Here is a 16,979-nt window from a genome sequence, read left to right as displayed (position 1 = left end):
TGGATTGTAATATTTCACCAGTTTTTTAGGTGAAATATTACAAATCGCTCTGATTGGCAGTTTCACTTTCAACAGCCAATCAGAGCGATCGTAGCCACGGGGGGGTGAAGCCACCCCCCCTGGGCTAAACTACCACTCCCCCTGTCCCTGCAGATCGGGTGAAATGGGAGTTAACCCTTTCACCCGATCTGCAGGGACGCGATCTTTCTGTGACACAGCATATGCGTCACAGGTCGGATTGGCACCGACTTTCATGACGCATACGCTGTGTCACAGGTCGGGAAGGGGTTCATAACACCATGGATAAAACCTCTGCAGACTGGGAAACACAAATTAAAGCCATTCATGCAAAGAAATTGCTCCGTGATAGTACAGACTTCCAGCGTAAAACAGCTTATAGGTGGAAGAGACCTGCGACTATGAATAGGAGTCAGAGATCCCCTTCTATTTCCTCTGTGTCTTCATCTGGAGAGACTTCTGACACTTCCCAACGGTCTATGCAGACTCGTTTTGGTAACTCTCGTAAAAGGAAATGGGATCAGAAACCTAAAGCTAATTAACGTGGTCAGCCCTTGTCTCATCAAAAAGACACTCCAAAGGTAATAAATTTGTCTGAATACAATTTGAGTTCTGATGAGGTCTCTGTGCTCTCTAAAGGTCTCACTTTTTCTCCTAGTATGCGGTTTAATCCATTTGTGGCTCTCAAGGACCTACACATGTTTGCTAGGTCTCTTATTTTTTAAAAATGGCATCACAGTGAAGATATGCAGCAGGCTTTTCCTTTACCTGAAGAACAACTTGCTTTACGAACTTTGGAGGAACTGGCACTTGAACATTCTAATCCCACCTTGGGTAGGTTGCCACCATCTCTTCGCCCCAGGTCCACAAAGTTCCCGCCCTTGTCATTATGCCCTAATGTGGAGATTTTTGTCAAACTTGTTTCACATGACTTTGACAAGATCTCCTCCCTTACTCACTATAACAACCTCTCAAGGGCTGAATCTAATGGCCTTAGGAGGTTGAAAAAACTTAAGGATGTGGTGTTTAAACCAGCTGACAAGGGCGGGAACATTGTGATTTGGCCTTCTAAACTTTATCTGACTTTATCGTCAACTTAGAGATTCGTCTTGTTACAAGAAATTGACATTCCACCCTCTTATCTCTTACAAGGAAGAATTGACTAAAATTATGCAGAGGGCAGTTGTTGATGGTGTTATAACCCAACAAGTACGGGATGTGTTGGTGGTTAAAAATACTTGCATTTCAACACTGAATCTCCTACCTAAGGTCCACAAGAGTCTACATAACCCTCCAGGTAGGCCAATAATCTCTGGGGTGGGTGGGCTTACGGAGGGCATCGGCAGATATATAGACTCGTTCCTAAAGCCCCTGGTGGAGACTATTCCATCTTATTTGAAGAACACTTCAGATTTCCTCAAGAAAATTGACTCCGCTCACATTGACGAGGACGTGATCCTAGTAACTTGTGACGTTGAGTCCTTGTACACGAGTATTCGCCACCAGGATAGCTTGAGGGCGGTCTCCCATTTTCTGTCCATGACTAGCTTCTCCTCAGGTGACAATGATTTTCTTCTTGTAATTTTGCAATTTTTATTAACACACAATTTCTTTTTGTTCAATGGATCCTTCTACCTACAGCTCCAGGGAACTCTGATGGGCGCCGTCTGTGCGCCCGCCTACGCTAATTTGTTCCTGGGGCTGTGGGAGAGGGACCTCTTCTCGTCAGATCAGGGTGCATCAATGGAGCGGGTCATTTTTTGGGCCCACTACATTGATGATATTTTCCTGATCTGGCGGGGATCACCACTTGATTTACAGAATTTCTTTTTGGAATTAAATAATAATGATTTGAACATTCATTTATCATTTAAATTTGATTTGAATTCTATTGATTTTCTGGATGTCACCGTGAGGAGGGGCGTGGACAGAGTTCTGGTTGACGATGCTTTCCGTAAGGACACGGCAGTCAATTCTGTTCTGCATGCGTCATCTTCTCATCCTCCCCATGTGACTAATTCTGTTCCTACTGGCCAGTTTCTCAGAATTAGAAGGATCTGTTCGTCAAATGAAGATTTTGAGGCCCAAGCCAAGGAAATGACTAATCATTTTCTGGGTAGAGGATACAGCAAAAGATGCCTGAAAAGAGCCTATAATTGAGCCAGAAACACTAAGAGACACCAACTTCTCTATTCTCCAACAAAGATTAAGGATAATTCACAGGTAAGATTAGTTACCCAGTACCACTCACAGTGGAGTAATGTGCGGGATGTACTGGCCAAATATTGGCCAATACTCCTTGCTGATCCCATTCTTAAACAATACTTACCTGCACGACCATCAGTCACAGCTAGAAGATCACGCAATTTGGGTACTCATCTAGTGAAAAGCTATTTTGTACCCCTGTTCCTCCTTCTTTGTTCACCTCTTTGTTGTCACCTCCTGTTGTGGCCTGGGGTCCTGTTGTGGCCTGGGGGTGTAAGCCCTGTGGCAACTGTGTGGGGTGCCCCAACATTATCAATGCTAGAGATTTTTCCTGTTCGGATGGTCGCAATTTTACAATTACTCAAACCATCACATGTTCAACCACAATCGTAGTCTATTATGCATCATGCCCCTGCAATAAGGTTTATGTGGGCCTTACCACACGGGCCCTTAAGGTGACATAATAGCTGCTGCTAAGGAAGATAACGTGAAAGTTCTGAAAACTATCTCACGTCATTTCAAAACTTTCCATTCTTGTGATTCATTTGTGATTCATCAGGGTTTAAGGTCAAAGGTATAGATTGCATTGTTCCCAATCCTCGGGGGGAGGGAAATTTAGGTTGGTTGCTGGCACAAAGTGAGGCTTTCTGGATATGGAAGCTTCGTACTGTACATCCACATGGCCTGAATGAGGTCTTGAGTTTTGCCCCCTTCCTCTAAGTTCACCTATGCTTGTGCTTTTTAATTGGCATCTGTTTTTATTCTTTTTTTAATTGTATTAATAATGTTTATATTTCTAGGTCTAATCCTTACCATTTTGCTGTCGGGCTGATCATCTTGATTTTTGATGCAAGTGTAGCCTTTTAGGACATATATCACTGATATGAATCCCAATTCTTCTTCGTTTGATGCACAGCGCATTTTTTTGAAAGTATTTTCACTTGCTGCACTGTATGATTCATCATCATGTATTATTATATTAATTTTTTTTCATATGTTTTATATTGATTGTTAATTAATTAATATTATCCCCTTGGGATACACATTCACTTGTTGCACTATTTGTATTAATTTTATGTATTTATTATCCTGTAAAATTTTTACCATTAATACACTTGTTTTTTAATATGCTGCTGTATTTATATTATGTATTTATATATATAATTATATGTCTTTTGATTGTATGCATATAGGCAAGTTTAGTTGCCTTATACTTTTTATCCTATTGCACTGCCGTCTATTAGTTTTGATGCTTTAATGATTGTTGACAAGATCAGCTGTGGAGGATATCCACTAATAAAACATAACTTTTAATAATAAATACTAAAAAACGCACACCCAATAGGACACAAACGAGAAACATATACAAAAAAAGTGCTCAGGTAAACCAGTGCTCTATATAAAAAATGGTTTGATCTCACCCAAGCTGCCGGACACTGTGTAATTCCGTATGACACAATAAAGATCCACGTAGATGAGAGGAGGCAGGGCTAAAATAATATATCTACCCTGTAGCCCCTATGTAACTCCTGTCCTAACAAGGACAGGCCCCAAGTGGACCTAGCTCAGAGGGACCAATCCACCCAATGTGTATGGAGGCAAAGTCCCAAATCTGTTATGATCTGGTAATTCAGTACCACAATGGACATAGAAGTCAGAGCACATACAGTGACCTGACAATAACCCAAAAACATAGAACGAGCTCTGAGACGTGGGAACTCTGCTGACCGCAATCCCTAATCCTCTCCAACCACACTAGAGGCAGCCGTGGATTGCGCCTAACGCTCCCTATGCAACTCGGCACAGCCTGAGAAACTAGCTAGCCTGAAGATAGAAAATAAGCCTACCTTGCCTCAGAGAAATACCCCAAAGAAAAAGGCAGCCCCCACATATAATGACTGTGAGTTAAGATGAAAAGACAAACGTAGAGATGAAATAGATTTAGCAAAGTGAGGCCCGACTTTCTGAACAGAGCGAGGATAGGAAAGGTAACTTTGCGGTCAACACAAAACCCTACAAACAACCACGCAAAGGGGGCAAAAAGACCCTCCGTACCGAACTAACGGCACAGAGGTACACCCTCTGCGTCCCAGAGCTTCCAGCAAGCAAGAAAAAACAAATAAGCAAGCTGGACAGAAAAAAACAGCAAACAAATAGCAAAAGCGGAACTTAGCTATGCAGAGCAGCAGGCCACAGGAACGATCCAGGAGGAAACAGGTCCAATACTAGAACAATGACTGGAGGCCAGGATCAAAGCACTAGGTGGAGTTAAATAGAGCAGCACCTAATGACTTCACCACATCACCTGAGGAAGGAAACTCAGAAGCCGCAGTACCACTCTCCTCCACCAACGGAAGCTCACAGAGAGAATCAGCCGAAATACCACTTGTGACCACAGGAGGGAGCTCTGCCACAGAATTCACAACAGTACCCCCCCCTTGAGGAGGGGTCCCCGAACCCTTACCAGAGCCCCCAGGACGACCAGGATGAGCCATATGAAAGGCACGAACAAGATCGGGAGCATGGACATCAGAGGCAAAGACCCAGGAATTATCTTCCTGAACATAACCCTTCCACTTAACCAGATACTGGAGTTTCCGTCTTGAAACACGAGAATCCAAAATCTTCTCCACAATATACTCCAACTCCCCCTCCACCAAAACCGGGGCAGGAGGATCAACAGATGGAACCATAGGTGCCACGTATCTCCGCAACAATGACCTATGGAATACGTTATGAATGGAAAAAGAATCTGGAAGGGTCAGACGAAAAGACACAGGATTAAGAACCTCAGAAATCCTATACGGACCAATGAAACGAGGTTTAAACTTAGGAGAGGAAACCTTCATAGGAATATGACGAGAAGATAACCAAACCAAATCCCCAACACGAAGTCGGGGACCCACACAGCGTCTGCGATTAGCGAAACGTTGAGCCTTCTCCTGGGACAAGGTCAAATTGTCCACTACATGAGTCCAAATCTGCTGCAACCTGTCCACCACAGTATCCACACCAGGACAGTCCGAAGACTCAACCTGCCCTGAAGAGAAACGAGGATGGAACCCAGAGTTGCAGAAAAACGGCGAAACCAAGGTAGCCGAGCTGGCCCGATTATTAAGGGCGAACTCAGCCAAAGGCAAAAAGGACACCCAGTCATCCTGATCAGCAGAAACAAAGCATCTCAGATATGTTTCCAAGGTCTGATTGGTTCGTTCGGTCTGGCCATTAGTCTGAGGATGGAAAGCCGAGGAAAAAGACAAGTCAATGCCCATCCTAGCACAAAAGGCTCGCCAAAACCTCGAAACAAACTGGGAACCTCTGTCAGAAACGATATTCTCTGGAATGCCATGTAAATGAACCACATGCTGGAAGAACAATGGCACCAAATCAGAGGAGGAAGGTAATTTAGACAAGGGTACCAAATGGACCATCTTAGAGAAGCGATCACAAACCACCCAAATGACTGACATTTTTTGAGAGACGGGAAGATCTGAAATAAAATCCATAGAGATATGTGTCCAAGGCCTCTTCGGGACCGGCAAGGGCAAAAGCAACCCACTGGCGCGAGAACAGCAGGGCTTAGCCCGAGCACAAATCCCACAGGACTGCACAAAAGAACGCACATCCCACGACAGAGATGGCCACCAAAAGGATCTAGCCACTAACTCTCTGGTACCAAAGATTCCAGGATGACCAGCCAACACCGAACAATGAACCTCAGAGATAACTTTATTCGTCCACCTATCAGGGACAAACAGTTTCTCCGCTGGGCAACGATCAGGTTTATTAGCATGAAATTTTTGCAGCACCCGCCGCAAATCAGGGGAGATGGCAGACACAATTACTCCCTCTTTGAGAATACCCGCCGGCTCAGATAAACCTGGAGAGTCGGGCACAATACTCCTAGACAGAGCATCCGCCTTCACATTTTTAGAGCCCGGAAGGTACGAAATCACAAAATCAAAACGGGCAAAAAACAGCGACCAACGAGCCTGTCTAGGATTCAACCGCTTGGCAGACTCGAGATAAGTCAAGTTCTTATGATCAGTCAAGACCACCACGCGATGCTTAGCTCCTTCAAGCCAATGACGCCACTCCTCGAATGCCCACTTCATGGCCAGCAACTCTCGATTTCCAACATCATAATTTCGCTCAGCAGGCGAAAACTTCCTGGAAAAGAAGGCGCATGGTTTCATCACCGAGCAATCAGAACTTCTCTGCGACAAAACAGCCCCTGCTCCAATCTCAGAAGCATCAACCTCGACCTGGAATGGAAGCGAAACATCTGGTTGACACAACACAGGGGCAGAAGAAAAACGACGCTTCAACTCTTGAAAAGCTTCCACAGCAGCAGAAGACCAATTGACCACATCAGCACCCTTCTTGGTCAAATCGGTCAATGGTTTAGCAATACTAGAAAAATTGCAGATGAAGCGACGATAAAAATTAGCAAACCCCAGGAACTTTTGCAGACTTTTCAGAGATGTCGGCTGAGTCCAATCATGGATGGCTTGGACCTTAACAGGGTCCATCTCGATAGTAGAAGGGGAAAAGATGAACCCCAAAAATGAAACCTTCTGAACACCAAAGAGACACTTTGATCCCTTCACAAACAAAGAATTAGCACGCAGGACCTGAAACACCGTTCTGACCTGCTTCACATGAGACTCCCAATCATCCGAGAAGATCAAAATGTCATCCAAGTACATAATCAGGAATTTATCCAGGTACTCTCGGAAGATGTCATGCATAAAGGACTGAAACACTGATGGGGCATTGGCAAGTCCGAATGGCATTACTAGATACTCAAAATGGCCCTCGGGCGTATTAAATGCAGTTTTCCATTCATCGCCTCGCTTAATACGCACAAGATTATACGCACCACGAAGATCTATCTTGGTGAACCAACTAGCCCCCTTAATCCGAGCAAACAAATCAGATAACAACGGCAAGGGGTACTGAAATTTAACCGTGATCTTATTTAGAAGGCGGTAATCTATACAAGGTCTCAGTGAACCATCCTTCTTGGCCACAAAAAAGAACCCTGCTCCTAATGGCGACGATGACGGGCGAATATGCCCCTTCTCCAAGGACTCCTTCACGTAACTCCGCATAGCGGCGTGCTCAGGCACAGATAAATTAAACAGTCGACCCTTTGGGAATTTACTACCAGGAATCAAATCGATAGCACAATCACAATCCCTATGCGGAGGTAGGGTATCGGACTTGGGCTCATCAAATACATCCCGGTAATCAGACAAGAACTCTGGAACCTCAGAAGGGGTGGATGACGAAATAGACAGAAATGGGACATCACCATGTACCCCCTGACAACCCCAGCTGGACACAGACATGGATTTCCAATCTAATACTGGATTATGGACTTGTAGCCATGGCAACCCCAACACGACCACATCATGCAGATTATGCAACACCAGAAAGCGAATAACCTCCTGATGTGCAGGAGCCATGCACATGGTCAGCTGGGTCCAGTACTGAGGCTTATTCTTGGCTAAAGGCGTAGCATCAATTCCTCTCAATGGAATAGGACACTGCAAGGGCTCCAAGAAAAACCCACAACGCCTAGCATACTCTAAGTCCATCAAATTCAGGGCAGCGCCTGAATCCACAAATGCCATGACAGAATAAGATGACAAAGAGCAGATCAAGGTAACGGACAAAAGAAATTTTGACTGTACCGTACCAATGGTGGCAGACCTAGCGAACCGCTTAGTGCGCTTAGGACAATCAGAGATAGCATGAGTGGAATCACCACAGTAGAAACACAGCCCATTCAGACGTCTGTGTTCTTGCCGTTCAACTCTGGTCAAAGTCCTATCGCACTGCATAGGCTCAGGTTTATGCTCAGATAATACCGCCAAATGGTGCACAGATTTACGCTCACGCAAGCGTCGACCAATCTGAATGGCCAAAGACATAGACTCATTCAGACCAGCAGGCATAGGAAATCCCACCATGACATCTTTAAGGGCTTCAGAGAGACCCTTTCTGAAAATAGCTGCGAGCGCACCTTCATTCCATTGAGTGAGTACGGACCACTTTCTAAATTTCTGACAATATACCTCTATCTCATCCTGACCCTGACACAGAGCCAGCAAATTTTTCTCTGCCTGATCCACTGAATTAGGTTTATCGTACAGCAATCCGAGCGCCAGGAAAAACGCATCGATATTACTTAATGCAGGATCTCCTGACGCAAGAGAAAATGCCCAGTCCTGAGAGTCGCCACGTAAAAAAGAAATAATGATCCTAACTTGTTGAACTGGGTCACCAGAGGAGCGAGGTTTCAAAGCCAGAAATAGTTTACAATTATTTTTGAAACTCAGAAATTTAGTTCTATCTCCAAAAAACAAATCAGGAATAGGAATTCTTGGTTCTAACATAGAATTCTGAACCACAAAGTCTTGAATATTTTGTACTCTTGCCGTGAGCTGATCCACACATGAAGACAGACCTTTAATGTCCATCGCTACACCTGTGTCCTGAACCACCCAAATGTCTAGGGGAAAAAAAAGGCAAAACACAGTGCAGAGAAAAAAAAATGGTCTCAGAACTTCTTTTTTCCCTCTATTGAGAATCATTAGTACTTTGGGCCTCCAGTACTGTTATGATCTGGTAATTCAGTACCACAATGGACATAGAAGTCAGAGCACATACAGTGACCTGACAATAACCCAAAATCAAAGAACGAGCTCTGAGACGTGGGAACTCTGCTGACCGCAATCCCTAATCCTCTCCAACCACACTAGAGGCAGCCGTGGATTGCGCCTAACGCTCCCTATGCAACTCGGCACAGCCTGAGAAACTAGCTAGCCTGAAGATAGAAAATAAGCCTACCTTGCCTCAGAGAAATACCCCAAAGGAAAAGGCAGCCCCCACATATAATGACTGTGAGTTAAGATGAAAAGACAAACGTAGAGATGAAATAGATTTAGCAAAGTGAGGCCCGACTTTCTGAACAGAGCGAGGATAGGAAAGGTAACTTTGCGGTCAACACAAAACCCTACAAACAACCACGCAAAGGGGGCAAAAAGACCCTCCGTACCGAACTAACAGCACAGAGGTACACCCTCTACGTCCCAGAGCTTCCAGCAAGCAAGAAAAAACAAATAAGCAAGCTGGACAGAAAAAAAAACAGCAAACAAATAGCAAAAGCGGAACTTAGCTATGCAGAGCAGCAGGCCACAGGAACGATCCAGGAGGAAACAGGTCCAATACTAGAACATTGACTGGAGGCCAGGATCAAAGCACTAGGTGGAGTTAAATAGAGCAGCACCTAACGACTTCACCACATCACCTGAGGAAGGAAACTCAGAAGCCGCAGTACCACTCTCCTCCACCAACGGAAGCTCACAGAGAGAATCAGCCGAAATACCATTTATGACCACAGGAGGGAGCTCTGCCACAGAATTCACAACACAAATCCTCTTGAAATATAAATTCTTCCTCCCTACGCGTTTCAACTCCGGTCATGGAGAATCATCAGGGGAGTCTTTGTGGAGAGAAGTGCCAACAGGCAGAGAGATTGTAGGTCAGTATAATGTCTGGTGCCTGCAGTGGCTAGGCATCCCAAACTGGAAGTGTCAGTCTGTGTCCACAGTCTCTGATGGAATAACACCCATCCCAGTGAGGCCTCTCTATATACCCAAAGCCCCTCCCCCTAATACCTGAGGTTTGGGGATTTGGAAAAAATGTGGAGTGGATCAGGCCGCCTGATAAACAATGTGCCCTAAACGTAGGAATGCAGTATATAATCCAGATTGATAAATACATAAAGTATTCTTTAGACAGGAGCTGTGCAGTATGCACGTCCCCCTATATGTATGGATATATAGGGCTGCCAAAGAAATGACAGGCAAGCAATGAATAAGGTATACGGGGTATACCAATATCTGTAAAGATGTAGTTGAGATGTTAACCCCCGTGCCACACATACGTCGATATCTTTATAAATGTAATCAAGATACTAACCCCCGTGCCGCAGGATACACCGCGCGGCCACAAACCTTACACAGTAATAATGCTGAGGGATACATACAGATCGTAATAGCGCATTACTGGGGGGCAGATTATATACCTATATTATCCCCCCAGACATAGATAAAGCATTATTATAAACAGCCGCGCACAGCCAGCACTCACCATACGTATCTAAATGATGATCAGATTGTAAACAATAGCGCATGGTAAGCGCGAGCACAGGAAGTTACGGCGCCATCTTGTGCGCGCCACTTCCTGTCCGACGCCCGCATGTTATATTGGTAAGTGCGTTTCAACAATGGAACGCAAGCAGAGTCCCTCATCCATGACAACGAGGTCCCTGCTAGCGTAAGTATATTAGGGGCGTTACAAAAGGTATCGCAGAATTTGCACATACCCCGAACTGAGCGTCTGAAGTTCGTTACCAGGGCATAAGCAAGGGGCATAGAAAATACCAATATAGCCCCCGCAGATATAAAAGAGGCATTGATATAAATGGCCACATAATATTAATAATCTCACTAGCGACCTGAAAAAAATATAGCATGGTAAACGCAAACGCCAAAAGTAGCGGCGCCACATATGTGTATTACAGCTAATCCGACGCCCACATATCGCCCTGGTGAGTCCGTCTCGAAAGTGGAACGCAAGCCGACCCCCTGTTACATAACAGCGAGGTCCCGGCCAAGGTGAGTCTAGAAGACGGGAGCATTCCAAGATATATCGCGACCCTAAAGTACATACCCATATGCAAATCTAAGGTTCATATAAATATCCATATCTACATATATAAATAGGGCAAATATACAAACAGGCAGAAATAGAATATAAATCCACATATGGGGGAGGGGTAGAGACTAACACAGTTACATAGATGGATGAGGAGACAATTTAGCTAAGGTAGAAGTTGTCACACTATACCATATAACAATTATGTGAGGTGTAAATAAAATTGGGTGCACATAACAAAAGAACAAAAACACATTCTAGATGCAGCGGTGTCAGTCACTAAAGTCAAAGTGACACCCACTGCATAGTTACCTAGATGGTTATAGAGGGAATAGCTGTGGCTAGTTCCCAAATAGATCCAGATGGATCATAGAACATCTTGCTTTCTTTGGCAAAGTAGCCTGGCAAAAGCCCCGTCAAACAGAATAACGTATGTTAGTATTGGGGAGATGGAGGGAGAAGGGCAAAGGATTGTGAAGGAGAAAATGAGTGAGGGGGAGAAGGGGATGGGAGGAAACCTAAAGGAAACAGCTATAATTAAGTTGTTCGTTCAAACCACGGGGTTGGCATGTGTCCAGGAGAAAGATCCATCTCGCTTCTCTCTGTAGAAGCATTTTGTCCAGGTCACCCCCCCTAGGTGGAGGATGCACCTTATCAATCCCCATAAATCGTAAAGGTACTGTCACACTAGACGATATCGCTAGCGATCCGTGACGTTGCAGCGTCCTCGCTAGCGATATCGTCCAGTGTGACAGGCAGCAGCGATCAGGCCCCTGCTGGGAGATCGCTGGTCGGGGAAGAAAGTCCAGAACTTTATTTCGTCGCTGGACTCCCCGCAGACATCGCTGAATCGGTGTGTGTGACACCGATTCAGCGATGTCTTCACTGGTAACCAGGGTAAACATCGGGTAACTAAGCGCAGGGCCGCGCTTAGTAACCCGATGTTTACCCTGGTTACCATCGTAAAAAAACAAACAGTACATACTTACATTCAGCTGTCTGTCCCTTGCCGTCTATTTCCTGCACTGACTGTTGGCCGCAAAGTGAAAGTGAAAGCACAGCACAGCGGTGAGTCACACAGCGGTGACTCACCGCTGTGGCTGTGCTCTGCTTTCACTTTGCGGCCAGCAGTCAGTGCAGCAAACAGACGGCAAGGGACAGACAGCTGAATGTAAGTATGTACTGTTTGTTTTTTACGATGGTAACCAGGGTAAACATCGGGTTACTCAGCGCGGCCCTGCGCTTAGTTACCCGATGTTTACCCTGGTTACCGGGGACCTCGGGATCGTTGGTCGCTGGAGAGCGGTCTGTGTGACAGCTCTCCAGCGACCAAACAGCGACGCTGCAGCGATCCGGATCGTTGTCGGTATCGCTGCAGCGTCGCTAAGTGTGACGGTACCTTAAGACCTTGGGGTCACCTCCATGTATATCATGAACATGTTTTGCAATCGGGGTGTCCCTCCTATTGCGTACATCCCCCAAATGTTCTCCCACTCGTCGTCTGAATTCCCTGATTGTTTTACCAATATAGGTGATTCCGCAAGCACAGCTTGCCCTATATATAATACCTGTTGTTCTACAATTAATAAAGTCCCTGATGGTATAAGACTGTTGTGTATTCTCATTATGGAATTCCTTCCCGGTAAGAATAAAGTCACATGCCACACAAGTTCCACACTTAAAGCATCCTGCTGGTCTTTGAGGAAGCCATGTCTCCTTTTTAGGTGTAGTAAAGTGGCTCTGCATGAGTCTGTCACCTAGAGTCCTGCCTCTCCGATAGGTGATCTTTGGTTCATCACCAATGATATCCTTCACATCCTCGTCCATCCCCAAAATGGAATCGGTAAAATTGGTAAAACGATCAGGGAATTCAGACGACGAGTGGGAGAACATTTGGGGGATGTACGCAATAGGAGGGACACACTGATTGCAAAACATGTTCATGATATACATGGAGGTGACCCCAAGGTCTTACGATTCATGGGGATTGATAAGGTGCATCCTCCACCTAGGGGGGGTGACCTGGACAAAATGCTTCTACAGAGAGAAGCGAGATGGATCTTTCTCCTGGACACATGCCAACCCCGTGGTTTGAACGAACAACTTAATTATAGCTGTTTCCTTTAGGTTTCCTCCCATCCCCTTCTCCCCCTCACTCATTTTCTCCTTCACAATCCTTTGCCCTTCTCCCTCCATCTCCCCAATACTAACATACGTTATTCTGTTTGACGGGGCTTTTGCCAGGCTACTTTGCCAAAGAAAGCAAGATGTTCTATGATCCATCTGGATCTATTTGGGAACTAGCCACAGCTATTGCCTCTATAACCATCTAGGTAACTATGCAGTGGGTGTCACTTTGACTTTAGTGACTGACACCGCTGCATCTAGAATGTGTTTTTGTTCTTTTGTTATGTGCACCCAATTTTATTTACACCTCACATAATTGTTATATGGTATAGTGTGACAACTTCTACCTTAGCTAAATTGTCTCCTCATCCATCTATGTAACTGTGTTAGTCTCTACCCCTCCCCCATATGTGGATTTATATTCTATTTCTGCCTGTTTGTATATTTGCCCTATTTATATATGTAGATATGGATATTTATATGAACCTTAGATTTGCATATGGGTATGTACTTTAGGGTCGCGATATATCTTGGAATGCTCCCGTCTTCTGGACTCACCTTGGCCGGGACCTCGCTGTTATGTAACAGGGGGTCGGCTTGCGTTCCACTTTCGAGACGGACTCACCAGGGCGATATGTGGGCGTCGGATTAGCTGTAATACACATATGTGGCGCCGCTACTTTTGGCGTTTGCGTTTACCATGCTATATTTTTTTCAGGTCGCTAGTGAGATTATTAATATTACGTGGCCATTTATACCAATGCCTCTTTTATATCTGCGGGGGCTATATTGGTATTTAGTATGCCCCTTGCTTATGCCCTGGTAACGAACTTCAGACGCTCAGTTCGGGGTATGTGCAAATTCTGCGATACCTTTTGTAACGCCCCTAATATACTTACGCTAGCAGGGACCTCGTTGTCATGGATGAGGGACTCTGCTTGCGTTCCATTGTTGAAACGCACTTACCAATATAACATGCGGGCGTCGGACAGGAAGTGGCGCGCACAAGATGGCGCCGTAACTTCCTGTGCTCACGCTTACCATGCGCTATTGTTTACAATCTGATCATCATTTAGATACGTATGGTGAGTGCTGGCTGTGCGCGGCTGTTTATAATAATGCTTTATCTATGTCTGGGGGGATAATATAGGTATATAATCTGCCCCCCAGTAATGCGCTATTACGATCTGTATGTATCCCTCAGCATTATTACTGTGTAAGGTTTGTGGCCGCGCGGTGTATCCTGCGGCACGGGGGTTAGTATCTTGATTACATCTATAAAGATATCGACGTATGTGTGGCACGGGGGTTAACATCTCAACTACATCTTTACAGATATTGGTATACCCCGTATACCTTATTCATTGCTTGCCTGTCATTTCTTTGGCAGCCCTATATATCCATACATATAGGGGGACGTGCATACTGCACAGCTCCTGTCTAAAGAATACTTTATGTATTTATCAATCTGGATTATATACTGCATTCCTACGTTTAGGGCACATTGTTTATCAGGCGGCCTGATCCACTCCACATTTTTTCCAAATCCCCAAACCTCAGGTATTAGGGGGAGGGGCTTTGGGTATATAGAGAGGCCTCACTGGGATGGGTGTTATTCCATCAGAGACTGTGGACACAGACTGACACTTCCAGTTTGGGATGCCTAGCCACTGCAGGCACCAGACATTATACTGACCTACAATCTCTCTGCCTGTTGGCACTTCTCTCCACAAAGACTCCCCTGATGATTCTCCATGACCGGAGTTGAAACGCGTAGGGAGGAAGAATTTATATTTCAAGAGGATTTGGGACTTTGCCTCCATACACATTGGGTGGATTGGTCCCTCTGAGCTAGGTCCACTTGGGGCCTGTCCTTGTTAGGACAGGAGTTACATAGGGGCTACAGGGTAGATATATTATTTTAGCCCTGCCTCCTCTCATCTACGTGGATCTCTATTGTGTCATACGGAATTACACAGTGTCCGGCAGCTTGGGTGAGATCAAACCATTTTTTATATAGAGCACTGGTTCACCTGAGCACTTTTTTTGTATATGTTTCTCGTTTGTGTCCTATTGGGTGTGCGTTTTTTAGTATTTATTATTAAAAGTTATGTTTTATTAGTGGATATCCTCCACAGCTGATCTTGTCTTGAGCCAGAGGGTAGATGTATGGTGTGATTTCTACACACCTTTGCTTCTCTTTTTAATGATTGTTGCCCATCTCTCTATGCCGTTCGTATATGTTTCCTTAGAATGGGGTGTTTCACTTCCTTGTGCGCATGTGGGCTGGCTCCTAGATGTCTGGCGCCGCTGACGGTGTCTTGTCGGGTTGGGCTGGTCCTGCATCCTGGGATTGCGCCCACGTGATCTTCATGTGGGCGTGGCCTTTGACGCGGACCGGCCTGCCTAGTGACGCCCTCGCGCCGACTTCCGGGTATGCCGGCGCTACATGCGCCTACTATAAGCAGTGTTCAGCAATTGGAATTTATGATTGGTTGGCCAGGTCTTTTTAAGGTTGTTTGTTTACTTGGATGCCACTCCCCGGAAGAAGGCTGTAGTGCCGAAATGCGCATTGGGGACGGTGGGCATCACAGGGCTCCAGGCACCTACAGGTAATTACCATGATCGTGGATCAGAATTAGTCATCCTTTCTTTTATTTCCTCTGGATGTGGTACACAGCCCTTCTAGAGTCACTAGCTCTGGTATATACCTCTTTATTCCAGATCTTATACTTTTATTATTCCTGGGTATATACAAAGCATTGAGCAGTTCATTTACCCTTTAATTGCTATACATCTGTTGGTGTCTAGTGCTTATTGTGGTCCCATTTATTTTGGCTCACCTCTGTCACATCCTTGTATTTTTTATTATTGTTCAAATAAAGTTTTGATATATTCCTTTATCTACTGATTCGTGGTGGTGCTTGTTTTCTATGAGTTTCATACCTTTTTGGCACTGAATCTATTCCTTCCTTTCCACACATTTACTTAGATTTTTTGTGGATATAGACCTTGTGTGTATAGTTTGCTTGTATTAGAAGAGGTTTAGTTTTACACTTGCAGGTCCACATCTTAAAGAAGTTGTCCATTACTTGGACAACTTCTTCTCATACCCCTCGCTTGTCCCCTATAAAATAATAAACCCTATACTCCCCTCCCATGCCGGAGCCGTTCCTGCTGTGTCGGCACTCGCTCTCCTGGAGTTCCCGTGCCGTTGTTGTGACACCGACACCCAATCAGCGCTGGCGTCACTGTCCCCGCTTCCAGTCAAATTGAGCAGGAAAAGGAAGTGAGAGATCGGCTGCAGCCTGGACTTCCTGTTCATTTTTAATCACTGATTGGGTGCCGGCATCACAACAACCAAACGAGAGCCCCAGGAGAGTAAGTGCAGACGCCTCGGGAACGGCGCTGGCATGGGAATGGAGTATAAGCTTTATTTTTTTATGGGCAAACATTTTGATCACAAAGGGGATTGTCATAGTAGTGGACAACCCCTTTAAATATGCAGCAGTTAGGCTTGTTTTGCACAACAGGACTTGGTGTCTCGTGCTTCCTAGTCTTCCTGCAGTGTGTAACCCCGCCTCACACCACTGATTAGCAGCATTCTGCCAACCTACAGTGTACACAGCAGCCAATCAGTGGTGTGGGCGGAGTTATACACAGCTTAGCATTTAGAGAACTGCTAGATCTGCAGCAGGGAAAACTGTGATTCTATTACAACTGCTGCACCCAGAAAACTAACTGCCATATTGATGGAATCAGGGTCTCTACATCATGCTGCTCTCAGATTACATAGCAAAAACCTGGTGACAGATTCTCCTTAACAGCATCACTATTAAGTCAGCCAGATTCCGCTGTCCCGTTCGAAGATTGGATGCATTTGTGAAGTCGGTAGGAAT

At 45.2% G+C, this 16,979-nt stretch overlaps 1 long non-coding RNA gene across 1 annotated transcript; it reads left to right on the top strand.

Moving 5' to 3' along the window:
• Positions 1 to 645: 645 nt before the first annotated feature.
• LOC138658092 (uncharacterized) lies at positions 646 to 2,237 on the top strand. The gene is made up of 3 exons (XR_011317335.1): positions 646 to 852; positions 1,171 to 1,315; positions 2,056 to 2,237. It is a non-coding gene; the product is annotated as an uncharacterized lncRNA (long non-coding RNA).
• The last annotated feature ends 14,742 nt before the right edge of the window (positions 2,238 to 16,979 follow it).

The sequence above is a fragment of the Ranitomeya imitator genome, chromosome 1 (genome assembly GCF_032444005.1).
Source record: "Ranitomeya imitator isolate aRanImi1 chromosome 1, aRanImi1.pri, whole genome shotgun sequence".
NCBI classification, from domain to species: domain Eukaryota; kingdom Metazoa; phylum Chordata; class Amphibia; order Anura; family Dendrobatidae; genus Ranitomeya; species Ranitomeya imitator.
This window is presented reverse-complemented; position numbering and strand designations above follow the sequence as displayed.